The sequence below is a fragment of the Miscanthus floridulus genome, chromosome 10 (genome assembly GCF_019320115.1).
Source record: "Miscanthus floridulus cultivar M001 chromosome 10, ASM1932011v1, whole genome shotgun sequence".
NCBI lineage: Eukaryota > Viridiplantae > Streptophyta > Magnoliopsida > Poales > Poaceae > Miscanthus > Miscanthus floridulus.
In genome coordinates this window covers 67,385,300-67,407,470 of record NC_089589.1, presented here as the reverse complement: position 1 = coordinate 67,407,470, position 22,171 = coordinate 67,385,300, and the positions used below count along the sequence as shown (strand labels likewise).

The window sequence follows — 22,171 nt, the reverse complement described above, 5'->3', positions numbered from 1 at the left end:
TGGTCGGGGAGCTAAAAGGTGAGTACTTCCTGGTCAAAGTTACTTTGAATTAGTTTCCTTGCTTGATGGAATCTTGTAATGCTTGTAGACTACCGTCGGAGGGTCAAGGCATAGTTTGATGTGCTGGTGCAGGAGGCTAGGACCCAAAGGGAGAAGTTCGATGCCGTAGTCGCCGGAGTTAAACCAGTGCTCGACTGCATCGACCTGGAGGCGGCTCCTCAGCCCGATGGTAGGCCATCGCGTTCAGATACCATCATCTAGAGGTGCAAGGCGGCATGGGAGAGCTTCAACCGCGACGTCGTTGTTACGGCCATTACTCACGCCCTTGCGGTGGTTCGGTCCCTCTATCAATCCATTAACCTTCAGGCAATAGGTGTTGGATTTGCCAAAGGGATGGGCAAGGCGGAGACTCAGCAGCTAGTGGATGAGGTGGAGGACATGGCAAAAAAGCTGGCCGGCAACATAGACCTGCTCGACGAGATAGACGGCGATGGCGAAACTCGGTGATCTGCTTGGAGAATATTATCTGTAACATCTGGAGAGGGTAGTTAGAACACGCAAGAGCACGGAAAACATTTATGTGTTTGTATAAATGTTATAAAGTGCATGTTTATACAACTTGCTCGTATTTGCAACGAAAAAATGTTGTAGTAATAACAAAACGCAATTATACGTAGTATAAGTAACAGCCGAGCAGTTAGTTCGTTACTGAACTCTTTGGCCTCAGCTAGCCCATAGTCCATAACGTCGAGCATGGAGCCCGTGCACGTATAGGAGGAATAGGCATGACCAAGGAACCACAGCCGACCACCCATAACACAAAGCGCAGAGCCCATAGTACATGTAGGGAGAGATAGAAGATTGGGTCTTCTCCATAGAGTGCAGAGAAGAACGCGTGCTGCTCGATGGTTGACGGAATAACTTGGAGATAAACGTAGTAAAAGTGGCGTCTGAGCAGTTAGTTCTTTACTGAACTCTCGGCCTTGGCTAGCCCATAAACCATAACGTCGAGCACGGAGCCCGTGCACGTGTAGGAGGAACAGGCATGACCAAGGAACCGTAGCCGACAACCCATAACGCAGAGCGCGGAGCCCATAGCATGTGCAGGGAGAGATCAGAGATTGGGTCTTTTCCATAGAGAATAGAACATAACGTGTGCTGCTCGGTGGTCGGCGAAACATTTTGGAGGTTTGGAGAAAAGTGTTCGGTGATTTGGAGAAACCTGTTCGGCGAAATCATTGGAGAGTTGGAGAAACATGGTCGGCGATTTGGAGAAACTTGTTCAGTGAAATCATTGGAGAGTTGGAGAAACATGGTCGACGATTTGGAGAAACTCATTTGGTGAAATACGCTGGCAATTTGGAGAAACGAGGTCGGCGATATGGAGAACATGTTCGGCGAAATACGCTGGCGATTCTGTATTTGAGTTCGTTATGGAGTAGCTTAGAGCTTGGCGACCATAAGTGGAGATTAAACCGAAAATGAGAAAAAATGGAGAGAAATTATGGAGACCAAAACTTTATTCATCATAAAGTGGAGAGTACATATATGGAGCGTTTCAAGGATAGAAACATATAAGGTGCTCGATGTGCCATGAGTTGGGGACATCGATTCCGTGTAAGTCACATAGGCAATAGGACCCTGGTCGGGTAACCTCTTTGACAACGTAAGGCTATGTGGACAAAAGTGATTAGGCGTTCTTCCTCGGCCTTATCGATGTCCTCTGTCCGAACAGCTACGGCTTGATCTTCATCATATTTTCCACCCTAGGTGCTCGGAAGGCAATATCCGCTGGTAGTATGGCTTCTGAGCTGTAGACCAAGAAATATGGAGACACATCGGTGCTGCGACTAGCTTGAGTGCGCAGTCCCTAGACTACAGTTGGTAGCTCCTTGAGCTAGCTGCCCGGATGCTTTTGTCCTTTCTGATATAGCCTCTTTTTGAGGGCATCAAGGATCGTGCCGTTCGCCCGTTCGACATGGCCGTTGGCTCTAGGATGGGCAACGGAGACATATTTGACGGAGATGCACTGGTCTTCGCAGAAGTCCCAAAAGTGATGGCCAGTAAACGTAGTTCTGAGGTCGGTGATGATGCTGTTCGGGGGACCAAATCTGTGGATGATATCTTTGAAGAGCTCGACTACTTTCTTTGTAGTAGCCGAGATGAGCGGTTTATACTCGATCCACTTGGAGAACTTGTCGATGGTGACATATACATACCAAAAACCACCTGGTGCTGGCTTGAAGGGCCCAATCATATCTAGTCCCCATCATGCGAAGGGCCAGGAAGCTGGGATGGTCTGCAGCTCTTGTGCTGGCACGTGTATTTGCTTGGCAAAAAATTGGCATCCTTTACAACATAGGACGAGGTATTCTGCATTGGAGATGGTCATGGGCCAGTAAAAACCAGCTCAGAATGCTTTGCTGACCAGTGTTCTCGAGGCCGTGTGGTTGTCGCAGGAACCAGAGTGAATTTCAAGAAGTAGCTTCACTATATCTTCTTGGGTGATGCATTTTTGCAGTATCCCTTCCTTGGCACTTTTCCTCATCAAGTTGCTATCCACCAGCGCATAATGCTTGCTTCGACGAATTAGGCATTCGGTTTCAGTCTTATCGGTGGGTACTTTGGCGCTGGTGAGGTACTTGATGAACTGTTCCCTCCAATCGGCGGCCGGCGAAGGTACCGTAAGTACCAACTACTCGGCGGAGGGAATTTCCTAAACTTCTTTCTCTTCCTTAATGGATGGCGCCAAGAGATCTTGAATGAAGATCCCTGGCAGAATCACGGTGCGAGAGGAGCCTAACTTGGATAGGTGGTTGGTGAGCTGATTTTGATCTCGTACCACGTAGTGATACTCGATACTATAGAACTTCCCTTCAAGCTTCCTGATTTCTGCACAATATGCATCCATCTTCTCACTGGAGCAGAACCAGTCTTTATTGAGCTAGTTGATGACCTGCGTGGAGTCCCTATATACCATGATGCATTTAACGCCAAGCTCAACGGCTATACGGAGTCCATGGAGACATGCTTCATATTCGGTGGCGTTGTTGGAGGCCAGAAAATGTATTCGGAGAACGTATCGGAGCTTATCCTTGGTCGACGTGATGAATAGAATGCTTGCACTAGCACCATTGATGTTGAGAGCACTGTCAAAGTACATCACCCAGTGCTCGGGACAAGTAGCAGCGACAGGTTCTTGAATCTCAGTCCACTCAGCGATGAAGTCAGCAAGCGTCTGAGACTTGATTGTAGGCCTGCTTCTGAATTCAATGGAGTAAGTGTCGAGCTCAACAACCCACTTGATGATATGGCCATTGACCTCTTTGTTGTGGAGAATGTCCCTCAGAGGGAACTCAGTGACCACGGTGATCTTGTAATACTCGAAGTAGTGGCGGAGCTTGCGTGACGTAATCAGGACAGCGCACAACAACTTCTGGACCTAAGGATAACGAGTCTTGGGTTTGTTGAGGACCTCGCCGATGAAGTATACTAGACGTTGCACCTTATAGGTGTGCCTAACCTCCTCATGTTCGACCACAATGGCCATGCTGACGATGCGAGAAGTAGCGACGATGTAGATTAGGAGAGTTTCGTCTGGCCGTGGCACCATCATGATCGGAGGCTTTGTTAGGAACAACTTGAGCTACTCAAAAGCTATGTCTACCTCCTCCGACCAGGAAAAGTGCTCAGAGGCCTTGAGGAGTTTGAAGAACGGTAGCCCTTTTCACCAAGGCGCAATATGAAGCGGCTTAAAGCAGCCATGCAGCCTGTAAGCTTCTGTATATTCTTGACACTTGTTGGCCGTTTCATGTTAGTGATGGCAGAAACCTTGTCAGGGTTGGGCTCAATACCTTGTGCGCTACTAATGTAGCCCAGGAGTATACCGGATGGAACTCCAAAGATGCACTTTGAAGGGTTCAGCTTCTATCGGTACCTTTTAAGGTTGGCAAATGTTTCTTCGAGGTCGGCGATAAGATCATCGGCGGTTTTGGATTTGACGACCACATCATCGATGTAAGCTTCGACATTGCGGCCAATATGTTGATCGAGGCACATATGGATGGCCCTTTGATAAGTCGCCCCGGCGTTCTTGAGTCCGAAGGACATGGTGGTGTAGCAGTACGCACCGAAGGGCATGGTGAATGATGTCTTGATCTGGTCTTCTTCCTTGAGGGAGATCTGGTTATAGTCGGAGTAACAATCGAGCAAGGAGAGTAGTTTGCAGCTGGCGGTGGAGTCTACAATCTCATCTATCCAAGGCAGACCGAAGGGGTCTTTAGGACAGTGTTTGTTAAGATTAGTGTAATCAATACACATTCTCCATTCTTTATTCTTTTTTTAAACGAGAACAGGATTTGCTAACCACTCAGGATGATACACTTCTTTTATGAATCCGGCAGCTAGGAGCCATTTTATTTCTACCCTAATAGCCTCCTTATCTGGCGTGAATCTGTGGAGTTTCTGCTTGATCGGTTTGGTGGTCGGCGAGACATTCAAGGAGTGCTCGATCTTTTCCCGTGGTACCCCCGACATGTCTATAGATTTCCAAGCAAACATGTCGGTGTTGGTACGTAGGAAGAAGATGAGCGCGCTTTCCTATTTGGGGTCAAGGTGAGCGCCAATCTTGATGGTCTTGGAGGGGTCGTAGAGGCCAAGGCCGACCTCCTTGACTTCCTTGGACTTGGTGGAGGTGCGAGGAGACTCCAGCTCTGGGATCTCCATGTTGTCGGCGGGCACCGTCTTGGCTTTGGTGACCACCCTAGCCATTTGGATGGAGAGGTCAGTGGCTTTGGCGAGGGTGAGACTCTCTGTCTTGCAAGCGTAGGCAATGGAGAGGTTGGCCCACAGGGCTAGGACTCCTACAGGCGAAGGCATCTTTAGCACTAGGTATGCATAGTGCGGTACAGCCATGAACTTGGCCAGAGCTGGCTGACCAAGTATGGCGTGGTAGGCGGTGTTGAAGTCGGCGATGTAGAGGTTGATGTGCTCGACGTGGTAATTGCTTGTCGTGCCGAATTGTACTGGTAGGGTGATCTCTCCAAGCAGTTTGGAGGCCCTACTTGGTACCACACCCCAAAAGGAGGAGTTGGAGGGTGTGAGATCCGCTAACCCGAGGCCCAACTCTTTTAGGGCTCTAGCGAAGAGGAGATTCAGAGTGCTCCCACCATCAACGAGCACTTTTCTGAAAAGCACTTTCTGGACGGTCGTGTCGAGGACGAGGGGGAAACGGCTGATGTAGGGGATGTCTGCCCACTGGTCTACCTTGCTGAAGGTGATGGGAACCTTGGACCATGGGCGATAGCTGGGGTTGGTGGCGACGTCTTCCGTAGTGACGGCGAGCACCCGCCGGGCGGTGAGTTTCCATTCTCTTCTGCTCTCGATGGAGATAGGCCCCCGAAGATGGTGGCAACCACCTTGTCGTGGTCCTAAAAGACATTGTTATTGCCCCCAGGTGGTCAGCGGCCTCCGGCTTCGTAGTTAGTATCGTCGTCCAGCTTTTTGTCCTGGAACTCTTTAGCCAAGCCGATGCAGTCCTTCATCTTATGTTTGGTGTTCTTGTGGAGAGGGCATGTGCCGTCGAGGATCTTCTTGTATTGCTTGTCATAGTTGCGCTTGGCGTGAGGTTCATTGATGGTGGCGACGATGTGGTCTGGCCGGCGGTGACAATTTTGGCCAGACTTGGGTCCTTTTGGCCGATCACGGCCGCTATCATGATGGTAACTATGGTCATCGTAGCAGTGGTCGTTGTAGCGTCGGTCATCAGGGCGGTCGTCGTAGCGGCGTGTTGGGCGATGAGTGCCCGCATCCTCATTGAAGCGCACCTCGGCTTCCTCGGCATCAGCGTACTGGTTGGCGGTCGTGATCATCTCGCCAATCCTAGAAGGCAGCTTGTGGTTGAACTTGGAGCGAAGCTCGCGATGGTGGAGTCCTCGGATGAAAGCGGTGATGACCTCATCTTCATGATGTTGGGAATAGAGTTCCTCATCTCGGAAAAGCGTTGAATGTAGCTACGGAAGAGCTCGGATGACTTCTGGTTGATACAGTTCAGATCATGCTTGGTGCCCGGCTAAGTACACGTAGCCATGTAGTTATCGGTGAAGACTTTTTTCAGCTCTTCCCAGGATCCGATGGAGTCCAGGGCAAGGCTTGTAAACCAGCTCATGGCGGCCAGCATGAGTATGACTGGAAGATAGTTCGCCATGACACTGGTGTCTCCTCCGACGGCGTAGACAGTAGTGGCGTAAGCCTGTAGCCACTGTGTTGGATTCATCCTTCCTTCGTAGGGCTCGACCCCAGTGATTTTAAAACCACGGGGCCACTGAAGTGTTCGGAGCATTGTCGGTGCCGTCGTCTACAGCGTTGCCGGCGGCGAGCGGCTTGAGAGCTGAGTCTGGGTTACTGTATTCTTGCTTGTACTCCTGCTGGTGGCATACTTCTTCTTCATGGTGACTGAAACAGCGTTCGCTGATACGTCGTCATGCATCTCGGAGATTGTTGAGGTGCACTCGGACGTCCTAGTCAACCTCCTGGTCAGGTTGGCGGTGATGTTCAATGAGGTTGCCCCTAGCTCTGCCCTAGAGGGGTTGCCTATCGTCATGGTGCTGGTCGGTGAAGCGACTTGGGTGGTGATCAGATCTTGTGGCGACTGATCGGCGAATCGAAGTTGTGGAGTAAGAAGGTCTCTGATAATGGCGGATCTCATTGACCTGGCAATGCGCCGCTTTAAGCATTGCGATGACCTTGGCGACCTCCAGTGTCTGTGGGAGCCAGGCAAGCTCGTTGGTAGCCACGACCAGGTTGGCGCTTGGGGTCTTGTAGACATCATGGCCGTCGACACGGACAAACTCATCGTCAAGGTTACATTGGAGTGGTCTTCCTTGCGAGTCAAGCTGCTGCTCCCCTATCGTAAGGACAATCTCGTTTGCTCGGTGCTGCGCGTGGTTGATGTTCCGGTTCTCGTGAGCGGCGCGTTCCTCCTCGTTTTCACCATTCCAAGGGGGGTTGTCGACGCTAACATTGAAGATTGCGCCGTCGTGGAACAGAGGGGGAAGAAGTAGTTCAATGGTCATTTCATCAACGGTCTCCGTAAAGCCCTGGGACTCGGAGTCTGGATTCTCCTCTGAGATGGTCTCTAGGGACACTCCAGAGTGTCGGCCGACGTGGATCATGTTGATAGCCGGCGGAGGCTAGTCGGTGATCTGGTCGGTGGGAGGATGGATATCTCCAACCTAGTCGGCGAATCTACCCCTTAGGGCATCTTGGTAAGCGGCGGCGGCGTTGGTGAACCCAAAGGGTAGGGCCGTAACCCCTAGAGTTTCTCGAGTAGCCTCCGATAGATCTAGATCAGAGGGTGGTCGACGCTGAACTAGAGTGTCCAGAGCCGATTCAGTGATGGAGAAGCAATCGGCGAGCTTGAGACCAACCCGATTGATGGATGCGATCAGATCATCATTGTTGATCTGCCTCCTCTGGTAGCGAGGAAGCGGGTGGCGAGTCGTCGAGGAGGGCAACCTCAGAGGCATTTCTGAGATCAGATCTGTAGTCGTAGGTGTAGGAGTGATCGGCGCAAAATTGATCTGCACCAGCTCGAGGAGCTCTCCGACTCCATCAGCGTTGATGATCCACGAGATGGATCCGACCATGAAGATCCGGCCGGGCTATGGGAGTGATGAAGAGCCTGCAGAAAAAGCCATCTTATTCAACAAGGAAACAACACGCACACTCCTACCTAGCGCACCAACTATCGATAGAATATTGTTGGCAGTCCTCTGAGGGGTATCCCATGAAGGTAGATTGATCGACAGAGAGGCGTGTAATCAAGAACAAGAAGGCAACAGAGACACATGAGTTAGACAGGTTCAGTACGTTAGTATGATGTAATACCCTACTCCTGTGGTCTGTTGGTTTATATTAGCTATCGTATGATATTACGTGAGTTTGGAGGGGGTCCCTGCCCACCTTATATAGTCTAGGGGCAGGGTTACAAGTCGGTTAGATCTGAGAGATAACCGGAAAGTAATAATATATTACAGGAATCTTGGGATCGTACATATCCTAACAGATCTTGTAGTATCTTTAGGATATCTTCTCGGTGTCTTGTGGGAGGCGCTGAGCAGAGTCGTGCCCCGCAAGGCTTCGTCTTGTGGGCTAGGCCACCCCTGGGGGCGCAGCCCATGTGGTCTGCTGTGGGTATCCGGGGTCGTACCCCCCACAGTCACTCACCTCTACACTACTACAAAAAGGATTTTTTTTGTCAATGTCATAATCACCACTTGTTCTATTGAAACTATTGGTGATAATATATCACTGCTAGTTTATAATAGAGTCATCGACAGTGGAAATCGTTTTGTTTTCACCACCAATGGGAACCATGAGAACCTGTGGTGAAAGACATGTTTGATCCCACATGGCACGTAGTATATAAATGAAGGTGATTAATGTAAACCCTAAGCCCACCCACCTGGTCAGCCGCCCCTTCACTCTCCTATTTCTCCCCGTCTACCCAATCGTGGTCTCTTCTCTCTTTGTCCTCACCCAGCCACCGCCCCTTCTATATCCATCCACACATAGGTGCTGCCACAATTCCCTTTCCCATCGGTCTCCATTCTCTCTCCACATGATGATGACGCGACTGGATCCTGCCCCCTTTCCAAGTGTTGTCTAGATCCCGCCTCCTCTCCATGGCGACCACCTCCCCACAATAGTGCTACCACACACCGGTGGTGGCGCCTTTGTCCAGGCCCTTCCCGTAGGGCGCTCTCTTCCATGGCAGCGGGCTTAGGTGGTGCCAACATGTGAAGGTTGAGTAGTGTCATCTCTCCCTCGGTGATAGCTGCTTCCAAGGAAGGAGGCAGCTCATATGGAGCTCGGACAGCACTGGCTCTCAGCGGTGGTGGCTTCCAAGGGCAGCAGTGTGCAGATGGCATGTGGCAGAAGGTGGCAGCAACGCAGGAGGCTAGCTGTCAGATATTTTTTTTTAAATTTTTTTAATCAAATATTATTGCCGGTTTGCAATCAGTGGTGATGAACATGGTTTTTACAATCCACCTTCACCAGAGCCTTGCAAAACTAGCACTCAAGCTGGGTTTCATCCCGGCGGTCATGGTCTTTGTGTAGTAGTGCCATAAATGAATTACAAGGGATGATTGACAATGTGGTTCACCCCTAAAGAATGTGATTTGAGAAAACAAAAATAATAGAAACATGGTCATAGCACTACGATCTACCACTCTGCCATGTGTCCCGTTGTAGCACCTGGTTTTAAGAACAAAACTAGATACACACCATATGTGAGCCTAGGAAGTCAAATCTCACATATAGCTTCAAATAAGGATAATATCGAAAGACAATGCTCAATATATAACATACTTAGTATAAAGTATATAACCTTAGACAACAAATAGTGGAAAGACAACTCCGATCATCGGGTGAAGACTCTAATTCCATAGGGACAACTGACTGGTTGATCACAAGCCTAATTCCTCCAAATTCTAGCAATCTGGTACCCATCCGGGATTTTTATCCAAATAATTGAAAAATAAAGCAAGCATAAGTACATGTCGTACTCAACAAATATATCATGGGGTTCATGAAACTCAAAAGGCTGACACTGGTTCAACTATGATTAGCTTTTAATGAGTCATCTATTAGCAATTGGGTGGCAACAAGTTTATTCATAAGCCCATATAAACACATGATCAGGTAAACATGAATAATGAATAGCATAAACAATAATCATTAGTGAGCATCTTTATCATCAGTATCATCAGTGTTCATCATCTATTCTATAAGGGTCCAAGGCCGCTCATGACCGTGAGCACGGCTGATATACCAGTTTTACACTCTATAGAGGTTGTACACTTTCACTATGAGTCATGATTTACCCTTTCGCCCGATGTGATTAGCCTCTTGACCCACTACCAAGGAAGGTCGGCAGGGTTCACTATGAAGCCTTTCAAAGATTCGTCTAACAAGTTAGGGCCATTAGATTCACTCAGCAAACAGATGTAGAGCCCCCCTTCCCGATGGCACAATGACGCGCATCCTATACACAAGGGGACAGATGCCGCACTATACCCGATTCGTCAAGCCATTCTTACGCCAATAAAGGTAACCACTAACAAGCTAGAAAAGGTCCTCATACTGAGCTAAAGTCAGAGCCATGTAGCCCCCACAACTGTACTATAAGTCCTAGATGTTCGCTTACAGATAAGTCCTTAGGGAGAGAAATCTAGAGCACCATAAAAATAGCTCAATGCTCTAGCCCCCTTGTTCCATGTTGCTAAAAAACATCTTTTAATATTTATTGCACATTCCATTAGTCAAGTTACAAGATCATGGTTGTAGTTGAACACTAGCATCATACTTCCCAATGCAATAACCCATAGGAATCAAGGTATTGGGTAACGAAGTACTAGGAAATCCTTAGTGGTAGTTAAGGTAGACATATGCAGTATGAATTAAATGATTAAAGGTGTATAGGATAACAAGGAAGATCCCATGCTATACTTGCCTTAAAACTCAGATCATTCTTCTACTGAATTGTAACCTCCAAAAGACTTCTTCTGGATCACTAACTTCTTCTATTTCACCAACGTACTTCTCACCGACTAGACATGATCATAAAGCACCACACAAGCATCCATGCAATCATATACGAAGCAAATAATAGAACTAAATTAGAACAGTACACCAAACATATAAAACAACAAGTAAAAATGTTTTAAAGATGTTCTACATGTCGCTACGAACACACAGCCATGAAAAACACGCTAATTGGAACTACGGTTGTAAAGAAACGACTATAGGGTTTTATATTGTAAAAGAAAAGAGAAGACTATAAGCTTGATTTATGTTAATTAAGAAAAACTATGTGAGTAGCATTAATTTAGATTAAACAAATTATATTTATACTTAAAAACTGAGTTGAAGCTAATCATATTTTATTTATAAATATTTTGATATCATTTATGCCAATTCAACTTTAACGTGCAAATACAAATTCACATGTGAGAACATCTAATCAAATTTGATGCGTGTTTAGACTAAACATATTGTAATTTAGAAACATATTTATGTTAGCAACTAGTCATGTTAAAACTTATTTGCAAAAGAGCATTGTATATAATTATGTCGCTTTTATTTATAAAAACTAGTTGCATGCATATTAATTAAATTAATATTTAAGCATATATATAAAAGTCACTTGACATGAAAAACGATGACACTAGCATGTAGATCACATCGATATGAATCTAACGCAATTGGAACGATTCGAAACGGAGTTAAAACGAATATACGACGACGATATTACGAACTGGTGTTAATTTCGTAATTACCTCGTCTTCATCTTTGGCCTCCGTACAGCCACCACACGGCCATGACAACAGCAGCTGCGCATGGTTGGGCTCGACTTGTTGCACGAAGGAGAGGATGGCCAGGTTGGGCAACGCGGCAGCGACGGCGAGGAGGAAAAAAATCTAATTTACTATACGAGAGATTTCCTAAACTAGAGGCTCTCTTTATGGTAGTTTTGGTATGCTTTGCTCAAGGGGTTGGTCCATATTTATAGGGAGAAAAACTCTCAACATCTACATCAACTAGCAATATGGTACTAATTGATGTTGCACCCTCCACATTTACTAATGAGCCTAAATAATCATTAAAACTCATTAGTAAATAAATACATGGGCCTTTGAGATTTATTAGGATTATTGCACATGGGCTTTGAGAGTTGGTTGGAAAATGAGATATTTATTATTTTCGGAATTAATTAATTTTGTGGATAAAATAATTTCAGAAAAGTCTAGAATTATTATTTAAGCCGCGAAAATACTCCGAAAGCTCTAAAAATTCGGGGAAAATTCTCAGAGACATTATGGAACATGAGGAACCCAAATGAAGTATTTGGAGCCCATGATAAGATAATTTGGAGCATCTAAAAATTAAATTATGCTCACAGACAAGTAGGAACAAGTTCCAGAAAAAGCTGAAAAATTCCCGAGAAGTTTTTAGAGATTGATTGACGGACGAGTAACTGAAAGGAGTGATTTGCGTTACAAAGAAAAGATTTTAGGAAGCTCCCAACGAAAATTTAAGCCGAGAAACAAAGAATTTGATTATAGAAAAAGATAAAGATGTGCCGGAGAAGGAAAATCGACCTACTAACGTAGTTTAAAGACTTTGCTCACTCTCAACACACAAGGAAGCACCAAGCAAACTTCACATCATCCAAACGCCCGTTAAAATTAGAAAACTTTGAAAATTTATATTTTTCCTATAACTAAATTTGCGCTAGCTCAAATTAAACTTGGTAAATTTTATCCAAATATTAAAATAATTTATTTTATTTAGTGCTTTTTATGCACAACCGAAAATCGAAAATTTTAGGGTGTGACACTCGTCGTGCCACGTGCAGCCGTGCGAGATGAAAGTCTCGTGCACAACTTTGAGAAAGAAGCAAGGAATCCACTTTTGGATTCCTGCCATCGGGTTGCTCAACTATGCAGCCGTGCTCGCACCACTAATATATAGTGGCCACCGCACTACAGGACCGTGGCCCGCATGGTTGTGGGTCATCGTGCCAATGCCGGTGGTGCCGCACAGGTGGCATGTTGTGGCTGTGACACTCACGCCACCACTACACCATGCTGCTGTGCCCGCGCCGGCGGCAACACTTTCATCCGCGTTGTGGCCACTGCCTCACTTTTGTGTGTGCTAGCTGCCGTGCATGTAGTGTTGCACGCGAGAAGAGATAAAGGAGAGAGATGAGATACATGTATCAAATCAATTTAGGAATATGATAAGGTTCTAGGGACGGCAATTGAGACCACCCACCTATATAAATCGATTTCTAATGGCGGCTTATTAGCTTGGCCCTATGAAAGCGTTTCTAGAGGTGTTTTTTATGGAGTCATATGTAGAAAAAAAAGAGGCGTCTCTTAAAACCATTCATGCTGTAGTCATGTAGTGTATTATGTACAAACCTGGAGACACCCAGAGACCATGCTCTCTAAGCAGACGAAATCGTAGAGAAACCTCATGTAGACTAGAGCTATTGAATTCCTCATGTTGGATCTCGTGTAGTGTATCAGCAATTTGATCCTCAAAATGATGCCCAATACCCAAATGTTCAATAGTGTCCAAAAGGTTCATTTTCTCAACCATATCTTTGGAAGCCTCAAAGAACTGACTCACCCTGTTCTTCAGTGCATTAACTCGATCGTTCAGCCATTTTTCTGGCATCTACAGTCATACAAGCACACATTATACAACACTCACTGTCATTTATGTAAAAGTTATGTGCAAAGTAATATACATATACTCTACAATCTTATAGTTCTTTGTTATACTCTTTGGTTCAGGAAGATAAGGGCACACAATTTAAGATGGTTTGACTGTTTGTTTGTATACTCTTTCTGTTCTGGAACATATGTCATCTTGATCCGAGATGTAGTCCTGGTTGGTCCAGTAAAAATAATCTTGCTATAAACACATGTAATTGCAGCCATGATGAGTTCAGTATACGGATGCGACACGTGTATTTTACCATAACTATTGGCTATGTCATCATCATCGCCATCGCATTTTAATCCTCTCTAATCGAACTCAACCTCACCAAACTGAAGCGAGGCATCTTATTACACCGCGAAAAAGTAGTAGTAATAAAGTTTATATAAAAGGATATTATAAAGTGAGAAATTCAAAATCATCGTGTAGTACTCCACTGCAAGACACAACATAACAAAAATCCTGTAATTTAGCAGGTAAAAGTGATAACATACCTGCAATGGCTGTGCCTGGTAATTGATAAAGAAGTTACTCCATATCGTCGGTTCAAAATCCTGTGATATCATCTGTAGAAAAATAAAGTTAATAGATTCCATACCTATATATGGTGAAAACTATGTAATCTTTTAGTCTTCTACGCAAACCATGACCACACACAATGTGACAACCCCATGAATAATGTCTTATTGAGAGTGTCCATAACCCTACGCTTTAGAGGGAGCCAACACTCAAATTTATCAATAATCATTAAAAATTCAAAAGCAAGGTCGGCGGCTCAGATTTTGCATATGACTTGGTTAAAAGCAAAAAGAAACAGAATTACTATACCACAACCGAGTGTTGAGTGCTCTTTCTTCTCCAACTCTGACGGGTTTAGAAAAAAAACTGAGGATCAGAGGAAGGCTGGTGGTGGGCGCGGGGGAGGTGGGGGGCAAGGCGGCGGTGGTGCCGCCGGCCGAGCGGTGGAGGAAGGCATTTAGGCAGCGGACGTGGCAGGGACATCACGGTGATAGCCTGGCAATGCTTGGTTAGCATGGTAGCGGGTGGGCGGTGGCAGATCCGGCAGCAGGGAACCGCCGGAGATGGAGGAGGAGGGCAGGGCGAGGGCGTCACATTGATAGCCCGGCAAAGTCGGGTTAGCGTGGCAGGGGTGGGCAGCGGCAGATCCGGCAGTGGGGAGCCACCGAACATGGAGGAGGTGGTGGGGCGGGGGTGTCATGGTGATAGACAGAGGTGGGTGGCAGCAGATCCGGTGGCAGGGAGCCACCAGAGATGGAGGAGGAGCGTGGGGCGGGGGCGTCATTGTGGATTTTTAACACATTATTTAAACTAATTTTAAAACTAACACTGTTTTTTTTTTCAAATCTAACACTTTTGGCTGCGCCTATTCGCACGCCGCAGCGAATTAACACGGTCGCGCCATGCATGGGGGCGCGGCGAGGCTACCTACGTGGCAGCGACCAGGGCCCCTGACCGGTGATGTGGCTAGCTTAGTCGCGCCACCGATCAGGGCACGGCGATGACGTGCCACGCATCAAGGCGCGGCAGTGACGCGCCACCGTCCAGGGCGCGGCAGTGACGCGCCACCGTCCAGGGCGCAGTAGAGCCTAATATAGGCCTAGTCCCGCCCCTCCCTCTCTGTTTCACTCGGCGCCGTGCAGGAGCCACCTCTGTGCCGCCCAGCCCGCACCGCCGCGCCTCCCAGCCCGCACCGCCATGCCATTGCGAAGTGTCGTTTCAATCAGTGGCTCTACGGTCCTAAGAATCAATGACCGGAGCAACCAAAGGCAATGGAAAAGAAGAAAGAAAGGTTAATTTACAAAGCACCTCCAGTCAAGTGCGAATGTGGTGTTAAATCCAACTACGGGCTAGTCCCTTCGGAGCTTGAAATAGGCCATTACTGTGTCCATATGGTTGACTATGATGAGGTTGGTTATTTTTGTGGTAAACATAAAATCGTATTATTATTTCTTTTGCTAAGACATATATGATATAATTTTTCGTTTGAACAGAGCACTAGGAAATGCAGGTGGGAATATTATGATGGTCAAGCTAAGTTCTTGGATGAACTGAAGGGAAGGCAAGTAATTGCATGGAAGAGGGGATATGGACCTGACTATGTCAACCTATTCGTTAAACATCACAAAAACAAGATGCGTGAGTTTGCTAGACAACACGATATTCATAACCCGATTGATGTTGGACTTGACAAATAGGGCTTGGAGAGACGGAGGGTGTTAGAGGAGGAAAGGGCAAGGAAGGAGGCAAGGGAGGAGGAAAGAGTACAGATACAGGTCTTGAACGACCATGTTGTTGCATTGTGTGCCAGTGAGTCATTGGAAGCCTTGTTATTTTCATTGCCTGCGTTTAAATGTAATATAATCGCATTACTAACTTGTTGCATTTCATACATGAAGGGATTGGATGCAACGAGGACCATGCTGCAGAGGTGGCCCGTGCAAGATTTGAGGAAAAGAAGTTATATGAGCACAGAATGCGAGCTGGTCGCACTGTTCAATCTCTGATTGTGTTGTCTGATGAGGGGATGAGGATGAGGACGACACTGCCAGGTGGAGTGATCTCATCTCTCTTGCTGAGGCAGGCTTGCAGGCAGAGGACGCTGAGGACGACACTGGTAGACTGAGCGAGCTCATCGCTCTAGCAGAGGCGGGCTTGTAGGCAGATGAGGTTGAGGACGACACTGACAGACTGAGTGAGTTCATTGCTCTAGTAGAGGCGGGCTTGCAGGCGGAGGAGGACGACGACGCGTTCTTCACTCAGGCCGTAGAAGCCATAGATGAAGCGGAGGCCGCTTACTATAGGCGACAGACAGATCAAGACACTGTAGGTGAGCCTAGCCACATGAGCCAGACGGAGGAGGACGCGTTCTTGACTCAGGCCACAGAGGCCGCAGATAAAGTGGAGGCAGCTTACTACAGGCGACGGGTAGATCAGGGCAATGCCGATGAGCCTAGCCACATCAACGAGGTTGTGTTAGAGGACTGGTACTCGGATGACGAGTTGCTTACTCAGTATGTTTCAGACTGAGGATTGGTACATGTGTGCTAGTTCAATGTTTTAGATTTGGTATTTTTATCATAGTAGAACTTTCTTGGTGCTGTATTGTATTTCATTTGAACTATTTATGTCAACAGGAAGGATAAGTGTACAAGACAATCAATACACAAGTTCAGCAATGCTAACTTGTACGCGTCCCAAGTTCATCGCAAGTTAGACAATACAACTGTTCGACATAAGTTCAGCAAGTCATAACTACGAAACAAGTTCATCAATACATAAGTTTGACATTACTCGACATACTACATGTTCCATCAGTATATGGGTGTCCGAATACGAGTGCATCCTAAAGAACTCCTACGACCTAGGAGTATATGGTGACCGCGGACGTCGCTGCCTCTTCGGACGTGAAGGCAGCACGTTAGGGGTGAATCCAACGTCGGTACGGTCTCGTTGGCGGTACACCCAGCGGTACCGCTGTGTGTAACTAGGACCCTGCAATTACAATATAGGCATCGTTACTTACACTGTTCAAGTAATTGTGACGTATATGGCAAATGGTTGTTTCAAGTACCTGTGCATCGAACTGTGTAGAAAATGGTGCATCACCAAGCTGAGACATCCCAATCTCATCATAGTCCTCCTCCCCGTCCTCAACGTCGTGCTCCGCAGGACCCTTGCCGCGATTGCCGGGAGTACAAACATAAGAGGTCCCACCAGCCGTCGTGTCGGAGGAACCTGCTCGTGTCAGGTGGCGTGGCGCGGCGGGACTGAGCCACTGGCCTATATTAGGCTCTGCCGTGCCCTGGCGAGTGGCGTGTCACTGCCGCGCCTTGATGCGTGGCGCGTCAACGCCGTGCCCTGATCGGTGGCGCGGCAGAGCTAGCCACGTCACCGGTCAGGGGCCCTGATCGCTGCCACGTAGGCAGCATTGCCGCGCCCCCATGCATGGCGCGACTGCGTTAATTTGCCGAGCCTAGATTTGAAAAAATTTTAAACAATGTTAGTTTTAAAAATTAGTTTAAAAATGTGTTAAAAATAAAAAAAATTCTCATGGTGATAGGCAGGGGTGGGCGGTAGCAGATCCGGCGGCGAGGAGCCACCAGAGATGGAGGAGGAGCGCGGGGCGGGGGCACGGGCACACGGTAAAAAAAATCGAGTGGTAGGTCCTTGTGAAACGCGCGAATATAGTATAGACAAATTCAAAAGTAAGGGCAATATTTTAGGACCTTTACCAAACGGTTATCTTTAGGACCCTTACCACCACTCTTTTTTTAATCACCCCATCGAAACATGCAAATTACATAACAATTGTTATAACTCCATTTTATTTATTAGGAATTAGTTAGGTTTTCATGTATTTTCTATAAACCTGATAAAAGTTAGAGTAATTTGACTATGAACAAAAGTGAAAAATATTTAATCCATCTGTTCCATAATACGTATCTACACAAAATAGCATTAAAGAGAAACATGAAAACTACATTAATATTTTTTTTTAAAAACATAGAACAAATATTATGAAATAGAGGGAATATATTTTAGAGCGGAGCTAGGGAGTAGCTCCGAAGACACGTGCGAGAGCATGCATGCACGATAAGAGTGACATGAATATTACAGTAACGAAATCTCAAAAAAAAAAATTACAGTAACGAAATCTCAAAAAAAAAAATTACAGTAACGCCAAGCAATAGTTGCTGAAGAAGGCTCACCGGAGTTCTTACACTAGCTATTGGCGACTCTTCCATCGCCTGACTTAATTTGGACACGGTTTGCTGTCCTCGTCTCTGATGGCCTTTTTAATCAGTTCTTTGCCGTGGACTATGATGTGTCAGTAAATAATGTAGCCTTAATTACTCTGAGAGGTATATATATACTCCCTCCATCCTAAATTATAAGTCATTCCAAGAATTTTGGAGAGTCAAACTTTTTCAAGTTTGACTAAAATTATAGAGAGAAACACAAAGATTGATGACATCAAATAGGTATAATATGAAAATATAACTAATGAAGAATCTAATGATACTTACTTGGTATGATAAATATTATTATTTTGTTATATAAATTTGGTCAAACTTGAAAAACTTTGACTCTCCAAGATTTTTAGAATGACTTATAATTTGGGATGGAGTGAGTATATGATAGCCGCTCCGTGCATGTACGTGTTGTATGCTGTATACCGCGATGTTGAGCCGCTGTCACTCCAGGCGCGTGTGGCTTATTTTACTGGCCTCGTGCCACCATGAGATGTGACGGGAGACCAAGCAGTTGAGCGAATGGCTAGTTCGTGAAAAATTAGAAATTTGATTACGGTAGCATTTTCGTTTTTATTTGGTAATTAGTATTTAATTATGGACTAATTAAGTTCAAAACGTTCGTCTCATATTCCAACCAAACTGTGCAATTAGTTTTTTTTTCGTCTACATTTAATGCTCCATACACGTATTGCAAGATTCGATGTGATGGGTATTGTATCACTTTTTGGAAAAACTTTTCGCGAACTAAACAAGGGCTTTCTTATCATTTCTGACAAAAAATACTCTATCCGTCCTAAAATATCTATCACTTTCGCTTCCTGAGAAACAACTTTGATAAAATATATATTACAAAATATTAATATTTATGGTACATAATTAGTATCATTGGAAAGATCTTTGAATCTAGTTTTTTAATAAATTTATTTGGAGATACAAATGTTGTATGTATTTTCTACAAATCAAGTCAAACTTATGGCACGAAAACCGGAAACGACTGTTAATACGGGACAGAGGGAGTATAAGGGGGTGTTTGGTTTTTACAGGAAAATTTTAGTCCCTGTCCCATCGGATGTTTGGACACATGCATGAAGTATTAAATATAGACGAAAAAAATAACTAATTGCACAGATTGTGGCTAATTTGCGAGACGAATTTTTTAAGCCTAATTAGTCTATGATTTGACAATGTTGTGCTACAGTAAATATGTGCTAATGGCGGATTAATTAGGCTTAATAAATTCATCTCGTAAATTAGTCTCCATCTGTATAATTAGTTTTATAATTAACTCATATTTAGTTCTCCTAAATAGCATCCAAACATCTGATGTGACATGGACTAAAATTTAGTCCAGAAAACTAAACACCCCCTAAGCAAGCCCACACATATAGCCCTGTAGCTGGCCCATCAAACCTAGAACATCTCCGCGAACCCTACTAAATCATGTTCTGACCGCGAGCTGCCACACGACGCACTTGCAAGAGTCACATGTGTGACGCCTAGGGCTGCAAATGGTATAGAATTTTTTTTACTGTATCTGGGTCTGAATCCATTTAGGGTTGGGCTGTTCCTGGTATGAATAGTTCCTGGTGAGGATTTGACTATACAGGGGCTGTTCGCTGGTCTTAAGAGCCGGCTGGTTTCTCCTCACACGACACTATTCATCCATCCAGCTAAACAGTGTTTCTTTCTCACACAACCAGCCAATTTCAGTCAAGATTCTGCCAGTCGAACGGGGCCATAAATTACACAGACATTTCTGGTAGGAATGATTCCTGGTCACCGTTCCCTGACAATCGAACACAGCCTTAGGCCTTGTTTGGATACATGTGTATCCACCTCAATCCACATGTGTTGGAGTGGAATGTAATGTAATTTAGTTGGATTGAGACAAATACATGCGCATCCAAACAAGACCTTAGCAGAATTCAGATCCGTCCATATCTAAATCCAGATATTTAACCTCCGATACCGTGTCGTAGGATTTTGTATTGTTCTCCGTAGTTATCTGACCGTTTCCACCCCCGAGAGACGCCCTCCATTTTCGTTCTAAACCACTCGGGCCTGGTTTATATTGAAGAAAATTTCAACCCGATGAATAGTAGCACTTTCGTCTTATTTGATAAATATTGTCCAATCATGGACCAACTAAGCTCAAAAAATTCATCTCGTGATTTCCAACTAAACTGTGCAATTAGTTATTTTTTTTACCTACATTTAATGCTCCATACAAGTATCCAAAAATTGATGTGATGGAAAGAGAGTGAAAAAACTTAGGAACTTTGAAGGGCTAAACAAGGCCTCCATCTCGATCTCCCCTCTCCCAGTGCCCCTTTATCACTTCGCGTGCTGCGTGTACTGTCGCTACAAGCCGCCACCATCAGAGCAGTCCCAGAGGCAGAGGCAGTTCACTGAGTAATTCGCATGTCAGTTCCAGAGGCAGAGGCATGCATGCTAGGTGGTGTGTACTATTCTTCCTGCCAGCTTTGCTCCCGCCACTGGACCATCAGATTGTGTGACAGGATTGTTTCTTTTTGTCACCTCAGACAGCTGTAACATCGGTCTGTGGCACCACACGTTTAAGAGACTTCACTAAAAGTTAATATGGGCCTTGTTTAGATACACTCAAAATTCCAAGTTTTTTCACTCTCTCTCCATCACATCAATTTTTAGTCGTTTGCATGGAGCATTAAATGTAGGTAAAAAAAATAACTAATTGCACAGTTTAGTTGGAAATCACGAGATGAATCTTTTGAGCTTAGTTGGTCTACGATTAGACAATATTTACCAAATAAGACGAAAGTGTTACTATTCATTGGGTTGAAATTTTTTTTAATCTAAACGAGGCTATGGTAATAAATTCCGGTGAGAACAACAGTGCCGAAGCCATGCTGGTGGACAGCATGCTCACCTACGCCGCATACCAACCGAGCCAAAGATGCTTCTCGACAGTATTGTTTCTGATGTGGGCGGAGGAGGTGTTATCGGACAGGTATGCTGGGCTTGGAAAACATAACTATTTTTTTGTTATTGACTGCAATTACCTTTGAAAGGTGCTTAGTTAATATGCCTAATCAACATGTCTTGTGCAGTATCCTGTACTGTTACCTGGTGAGGATGAGTTTGTCTATGAGAGTTGCACGCCAAAGTACCTGGATCTGTGGAGGGTTCTTTTTCGTTTGTGCCTGGCAAGTATGTTCCGATTATCTAGACAAGTTATGTTTAATATGATCCTGTTTATGGATTTAGCACCTTCATTCTGTTAATGTAGTGGTTAGAGATGCTATAGTTTTTCGTGGGCCACGCTGTTTATCATTTGTTCCTCTTTTCTTTGTAAGGTTGATCCGGCCTGAAGGGAAGCCGTTCGAAGTCATGGTGGCACCGTTCCCCCTTGAGGTTCCAGAATACATCTTATGATGATCACAGCAGAAATAAATGTATGCGTGCTAGTTGCATCTCCGTGGTACTTGCTTGTTGTGGAAAAGTTTGGATGCTTGGCATGATCTTGTTGGAGTAATGTAAAATAAGGAACCGTGTGCTCTAACTTCATGTAGCAATCAATGAGCATCGGAACAACATGTTGAATAATTAGGCAATTTCTAGATTAAAACCAGAATATAAATCATGACAATAGGAAGTACTAGATTAAGCATGGGCATATTTCATAGCATGAACATGATAACCGGTGTAATCATAGCTCGTACACCATACATATTAAACAGTACGAACGATGACATTAGATCACAAGAAATATACCTTCTGAATGTAGATGTAGTCGCTGGTGGTGAAGATGCAGATGGAGACGAAGCTGGTGATGATGGCGCGAGGTCGAGGTCGTCGATGAGCGGTGGAGGAAGAGCTCGGAGCAGTTGACGATAGATACGCCGGCACGTAGCGCCGCCTGACTTGGATGGAAGATGACCTGTCGTGAAGATTGGGAGCAGTCGCGTGAAGAGCGCTTCCCAAAAACCTTATTCGCCTTCTCCCGGTGCAGGATCGCAAAAACGGAGGTTCCAGAGACCTGCTCGCCCGGTCGCTGGTGCACGCAAGCGATCGGGCTGGAGAAGCTACGGCGGCAGCGCAATAGCGAGAAGAGGAAAATGCTA

At 45.5% G+C, this 22,171-nt stretch overlaps 1 pseudogene; it reads right to left on the bottom strand.

The window, feature by feature from the left end:
* LOC136485810 (tau-cadinol synthase-like) overlaps positions 1-18,059 on the bottom strand; it is a 28,541-nt pseudogene extending 10,482 nt beyond the window's left edge.
* Between the last annotated feature and the right edge of the window lie 4,112 nt (positions 18,060-22,171).